Source organism: Apaloderma vittatum, unplaced genomic scaffold (genome assembly GCF_000703405.1).
Source record: "Apaloderma vittatum isolate BGI_N311 unplaced genomic scaffold, ASM70340v1 scaffold1487, whole genome shotgun sequence".
Lineage (NCBI taxonomy): Eukaryota > Metazoa > Chordata > Aves > Trogoniformes > Trogonidae > Apaloderma > Apaloderma vittatum.
Window position 1 is genome coordinate 27,452 of NW_009725473.1, and position 7,090 is coordinate 34,541.

A 7,090-nucleotide genomic window follows, 5' to 3' on the forward strand; every position below is an offset into this window, starting at 1 on the left:
TCTTCTCTTTAGTCCATTTTTCTTAGCAGTATTAAAAAAAAAACCCTCACATCATCCACTGTCAACTCCAGCTGGCATTTGCCACCAGTCAAGGGAGCACATTGTCAGTCTTGGCATTGCCCACTGAATTACTGGATCTTGACCCAGTTGACATTTGCACTTAAGGAAAAATGGAGTGATAAAAGCTTTACAAAGACTTCAGTAACAACAGGAATAACAAGCTCCTTTTATGAAGTCACAAGAAAAAAATGAGTAGTTCAGAAATCTTACTTTTATTAGAAGACATCCTAAGATCTTTGATCATTATTCAAGTTTTTAGAATGCAGGAATTAACTGGAAAAAAGAGATGTACAAATTACATGTTCTAAACTTCAATCACAAGTTCTTTTTCTTCTGTTTCACCATTGTGATGACTGATGAAAAGCATTTATTATTTCTTTAGGAACTGGCAGCAAACAAACCTAAAGTCTCCCAAATTCCTTACATCCCACACTTGTGGAGAATGAAGAAAGATGAACAAGATAACAACCGTAACATTCAGTTGTCTCTTTTTATATCAGGTTCTAGTGCCACAAAAAGTTTATATTTTTAAGAGCAGAAAGGGAAATGAAATGTCTTTTATACTGCAACTTAAATGGAGGAAGAATTTATGTTAAAATATCAGGTGATTTCCTGTGTAAAACAGGCATTCTAGACTCTCGCACAGCTGAGCAAGCTCAGGATGAATGTAATTAAGCGGAATAGTAAAGATTTATTTTTTTACCACATGTGTCATCAATATGTTATCTCATTAAATCAATGGATGTGATGGAACAGTAAAAACAGGGTTGATCAGAGAAGAGCACAGTAAGTAACAGGTTCTCACTGCTCCGTTTAATTACATATACAAATTGGGGAGATTTATCCACCAGTCTGCCACCAGGATCTTCTTGTTGTTCCACCTGAGTTGCCACTTTTTTACATCATTCCCTCACCTTTTTTTTTTTTTTCATGAGGACATGGCCATATTTGAACATTTCAAAGTGTACATTATCAGGCAGTCTGAATCCAGATTAATACATTTAGACTGAAGTTGCTTAAGGGAAAATGTTTGCAAAGGATTGGAAAACACTAAAAAGCATATATGCTTTTAAGGCAAGTCAAAGAACCACAGGTGTCTGTAAACAGCAAAAGCCATCAGTTACGACTAGGCTTCCACCGTTCAGCAGCACATCTCAGTGTGCATTTAGTAGGAGAAAGTATATCTGAACAGTATTGCAGTTATGGGTTTTGGCTGAAGACAGTCGTAACTCCACTGACCCCACCCACATTCCTAAGGATCCACAATGTCAACGAGAGTTTCAAAATTCTTATGAGAAGATACTACAGTGGTCATAGGTAGAAGGGTATACAGAAGATAGGAAAAGGGTGGAGAAGCATAAAGTGCAACCAGGTCAAAATTTCATATCCTTTATGAAGGCACAACTTGTAAGCTTATAAAAAGTTGAAGCTAGTGCAATTAAAAATTAAAACATCTCTACAATGACCAACATCGGTGTAGAACCAGCTCCTTTTTGCTACAGAAAATTAACACATGAGAGTCGGGTACATAATTCCCATTATTTAAATGGAAACTATATTCCAAATCTCCAAGGCAGCTTTGAAAATGCAGGCTGATGTTTTCTCACTGGGATTTCACTCAGAGAGCACTGTGTGATAGCTAAGTAAAAAAGGCAACAAATCCAGATGTAAAAATGATCATCAGCCTCAAGAAAAGAGGCAAAGAAGGTGAAAACATTTAGGTACTGAGTAACCATGTTGGAAAGTTCAGGAAATAAAGAAATGCAGCATGGGGACTTTAAACACAACATTTCTCATACTTCCTGCACCAACGTGTTCCTCGCTTTCTTCTATTCAGTCATGCTTTCAATGAGATAAACTCCACCAAGACATCATGTTTATGCAATTGCCTTGCAGTCCATGTGCAGCGTAATGGTCACATGGCAACACCAAAAAAAGGTCAGAAACTTTTCTGTGCATTACAAAGCCCGCTTTTGACAGGCTGATTGTTGAACAATAGCAAAGGAACTGTGTGTAACAATCTGTGTCAAATGTGCCAACTTTTATTAGCAGCCTTTTCCTAAGGCTTCTCCAAATCTATCTATCCTCGGTGAGTGGAAGGGGATATTCTCACTTTGTGTTCTATGTTACTTTTACGAATGTCTGCTAAAACTGGTCATGGACTCTTCCACCTTCACCATATTACTGGGCTACTCTAGAGGAATTTAAGATTCATTAGAAATTCTTCAACAGTGCTTAGTTAATCAGTTAGAGGCATAGGGCTCTCCTCTGGAGTAGATTTCATTGTTTGTCAGGGTAAAGGAATTTGCCAAACCCAGAAGCTGTATAAATGTTTAGGATACAGCACTTTATTGATCTGGAGCATACATTCCAGGTAAAATGAAACAGGACACTTTATGTACCTCTTAATATTTGCCATTATATATAAAATGTAAATTCAATGTTAAAAGTGTGATTGCAAGATGTCAGAGCACTACTTTTTTCCGAATGTTTCTCATTTATTCTACAATGTGGTGTCTATAGAATATATTATGATGGATGTTAGATTATTTTGTCTTCACCAGTTTTTTGCACATTGCATCAAACCACTCCTTTTTGAATTTGATGGTAAAACACCCATTCCTTACAATGGAACCAGATTTCTCACTCCTGATACTATGAGCATTTAGTGAGAGTAGAAGTCTTATCATTCATCATCATGTAGCTATAGCATGTGCCATATGACATATTCTGTATCAAAGGATATCTTATGAAATAGATATATATACACATATATATATATATAATTCCCATATATAAACCAGTATAGTTGTGACATGTGATAATATTAGTGAACGTTACAGGACAGTTTTAGTATAACAGAATAAGGTCTTATTTGTAAATCTGTAACATTCAATAAAATAGCACATGTTGCATCGAGTATTAAATTCCACTATCCAATTATTAGCTTATATATGGAATATGCATTTCGGGTCACAGTGTGTAAGTCTGCTATGCTTCACACGTTTCTCTGTATAGCTCCACTTACTTAAATGTCTGTATGATCTGATGTACAAACCTCTGATGAGCCACCATGGGCTGTGACAGGTGAGCTGTGATAGTGTGAAAGATGAACTGGCATGTTATGCAAAAGATTATAAGATAAATGAACTTTAATAATATTTTGAAACTCAACTGAACTTAGCTGTTTGTTTACATACACTGGCTGACTGAGGAAGCAGTGTACAGTACTTTATAAATATTTTCCCATAGTAATCCTTTTTGTTGTTTCAAGTTTAAGTGATGCTATTCTATAGTCGGGGTATACACTTGTCCTAGGAATTGGATTATAGCACATTATTCTTTCACAATAACATTGTGATATGACTGGAGTAGTTTCTCTTCCTTACAGTCCAGTCTTTTTTTGTGTGTCAATTAAAATGCATGCATTGTTCCATGAATTTCTTTGGACTGCTATGAGATGTAACATTTTGCTACTGCCTGCCTGTAAAGATGAATCCAGTTAAGAATGAATTCAAGCTTTTGGATGTTTACATTATTTCCATTATGTTTGATCTTTAGCAAAGTAAGTGACTTTTGTATTGTTTTTAAATGACAATTGTATTTTATGAAATTGAAATATTCAACACTAAATGCAAACCCACAGCAGTGCTCAGACATTTGGCTCTCTCTTTTTTTGGAAGAGATAAGGTGCTACATTATTGTTCCTAGCACAAGTGCCAGTTAACAAATGGCAGTGAGGGGATAATTTGAAAATATAATGAAAAACCAAAACATCCATTCATCCACATAAGGAAATCCCTCTGGGTTCCAGATACAGATTGCCTTTTTTTTTTTTTTCATTTTCCATTTATAGGTTGTTTGTTAAAAAAAAAAAATTATTCGTACCTTTTGTGGAATGGATAACCTTTTGTCAGGGAATAAATACCTTAGGTATATTTTTTGTATGAGAAGAAAATTATTTGTTTATTAGAAACTGACAGCACATGGATAATGCAGCTACACAAACAACTATTCAAAAATAAGTGCTGGTAGCAGCACACAGCCTTAGTCCAATGACTGCAGTCAGAGTGAACAAGTATCTGTCCTGAGAGAAGTTATCCAAGGTATTAGTTAGAGTGAGCCAGTGAAACAAAATTATCTGTAAATTCATGGTGCAAATTTTCAAAACAAGCATAAATGTCTTGTTATGTTGCTCAGGTTATAGTTAAGAGGATCGGACAGTCACCAGAAGGGAAGATGTGAGCTAGTCATTCCTGGGCTTCCCTAGGAATACTTAAGTAGTTGTGATGTCTCTCCCCTGCTTAAAAATATTATTTGCATTTTTGCACAAATATGCATATTTTTTTCAACAAAGGCCACGTTCTCAGTTCTGTTAAATGATAGCAGGAATAAATCACCTTCTTCAAAAGAAATGGGAAAGCTTCATAGCATGAATTTTCTCTCGTTCACGTCAAGTAACAGCATAGTCCAAACCAGGCAGAAGTGAAGCGTTGGGAGTATCTGCATTCCTAATGAACACCCTCATTCCTCTAGAGGGCATTCACTGGCCTTGACACACCTTGGCACAAAAGCAATAGTGTTGAATATGGACGGACTGAGTTTCTGCACCCCAGTGGGAGTTACCTTGCTTTATAGCCAATCACAGGGTGAATGCGATAGGTCACACAGGCTTCTCTTCTCTGAGACTATGGTCTTACTGATGCTGGTGCAAGTCTGCAGAAAATCCACTGATTCCAATGGAGTACTCTGACTTTTGTCAGAGGGTGGATTTATTTGGCATTTCTAACTCTGTATTACTTGGATTCATGACAGATTATCCTAAGTCATCATCAAGTGGGAAGTCTAGGGATTGAGCCATTGAGGCAGACTGGTTGTAAAACAGTTTCTGACCTTTTCATCTTTGCTGAATACTTTCAGATCTCTTGTAGAGCCACACAGTACTTATTTCAAAAAGCTATTAGGAAAAAAATATTTAGTTTGTGAAATTGCTGCTGTTTCTGCTGAAGGGAAGTGATAATCCTTGTTTATTTTAGTATTTGGGAGGAAGGAAGAAAGGACAGAAGTAGGAATTGGCTGTGAAATACAATTTTATGGCTGCACAAGAGTAAATGTTATATCCTTCTTCCACCACTGCAGTTGTTGTACATGAGAAGAGTCTACATGCTGCTACTGCTGTCTGGAACAGTGTTTGCAATATACTATATTAATAGCTATTTAATCATTTATTATTTGGACCATCATTTGTAAATGTATAACAATCATTTATAAAGGGAGAAAAATTATTAAAATGTCATTTTAAACAAATTCCTACTAATACAAAGCTTTTCAAGTATGATTTGTGTAAATGTATATCACTAGGGAAAATGGTTCTTTCCAAAGGTCTACTGGATTCACAATGCACTTTTAGACTGTGTTTAGATACATAATAATAAGCAGAAGTTGGCAATTACTACCGTAGAACTTTCTGAAATTTCTGTAATGATTGTTTTGCAATAAAAAAAGAGATGTAGTTCAAAACACCTGTTTTACCAGAGCATTTATTTACGGACATTTGCTTTCAAAGCAATAAACACAATGGCAGCTGCTTTTCTCTAAGATCTCTCAGAGCTCTAGTCTTTAACTTTACAGCTGTAAAGAAAAACAAAGGGTTTACACAATTGTGCACAGATGTTTTGAATGTTGTGATGCCATGAAAAGGCTGAAATCAGAACTTAATAGCCTTGATGTCTATTAAGCAAGTATTCTTTATTGCAGTGCTGGGCACACCTGGGATAGATCCACCTGGTGTGTGCCCTGAAAAAGGCCAGACATAAAAATTTTATACAGTTTAGATATACATATTCATGCAATTTCCGAAAACTCATTAACATGTTGCCACCCACTCCTGTATGCATTATACCGTCTTTTGGTGGTCATCAGGGGTCTCTGGTGGTCGTTTTACTTCATCATGATAGTCTTCATTGGTGTGTCCTTTTGATTGACTCCATTCAGTTAACACCTTGTCTTGGTTAAGAGACCCCAAGGCTGGCCTATGCTGATTCTGCATATCTTAATATCCTTTGGGAGTCCTGGGGCATTCCATCTTTGAATATAAGAGCATCCTGCTCTTGGGGATAAGCTCCACTTGTGGAATACCTGTCTCACACCTCCATTGTCCCACTGATTCTGTTTGCCCAAGCATATTGAGTCTTTTACATACCAGCTAAAGCTACAGTCCTGGCTATAACTATGGCTTCAGTTAAAACCACTGCTTCAGTCTCTTAAGGATATCCAGAAGTTTCACTCACCAGTAAGGAGTGGTGGGCGCTCTCAATCCCGGGAAGTTTCCTTGGGTGGCATCCCGATCCAAGGGGAGGGGCAGTCCCCGACTGCAGACCCACTGCTCTGAGTAGGACCAACTCAAATTGGCTCTCCAGTGAGGCCCCGTTTGTACCTGAGTCGAGTCTGTCTGTGGTCAATTTCTAATTAGCTGAGGACCTGGTGCACAAAAGGCATGGTAAACGAAGTCATCAGGCCTCAAAGGCCGTCCTTGTAAGCAGGCCTGTTATCAGACCTTTTGCAGGGCCTGTTGTCTGGGAGGATGCAACTGCCACACCCTCAAAATAGTTCTGCACAGATCAGTCACACCTCAGCAGAGGAATGGTTCAGAGACATGTTCTTCATTTTAGATTTCTGAGAAGCAAACACTAAATTCCTTAATCAGATTTTATCTAATCCTTTCTCAGGGACTGCCACTCAGTGAAGACTATGGGAGCTCTGAAGCTCTAAAGAAAAATAAAAATCTATGCCAGACAGTTGTCATTATGCTTCTCTCCAGGTAACACAGTTTGTGGTTTCCCTGGGATTTTTCACAAGAAGAATCTTCACCTAAATTCAACCACTTGTAATTGCTGGAAAAAAAAGCAACATCACCAACCTTAATTTTCATTCCTATGAGCTGCAGTCTTGTGTAGCCTTTAAGGCTACACATTATGCATTAAGCATAATGGCAAAGAACTCCATTTAACGTTGACCATGGCAGTCAATC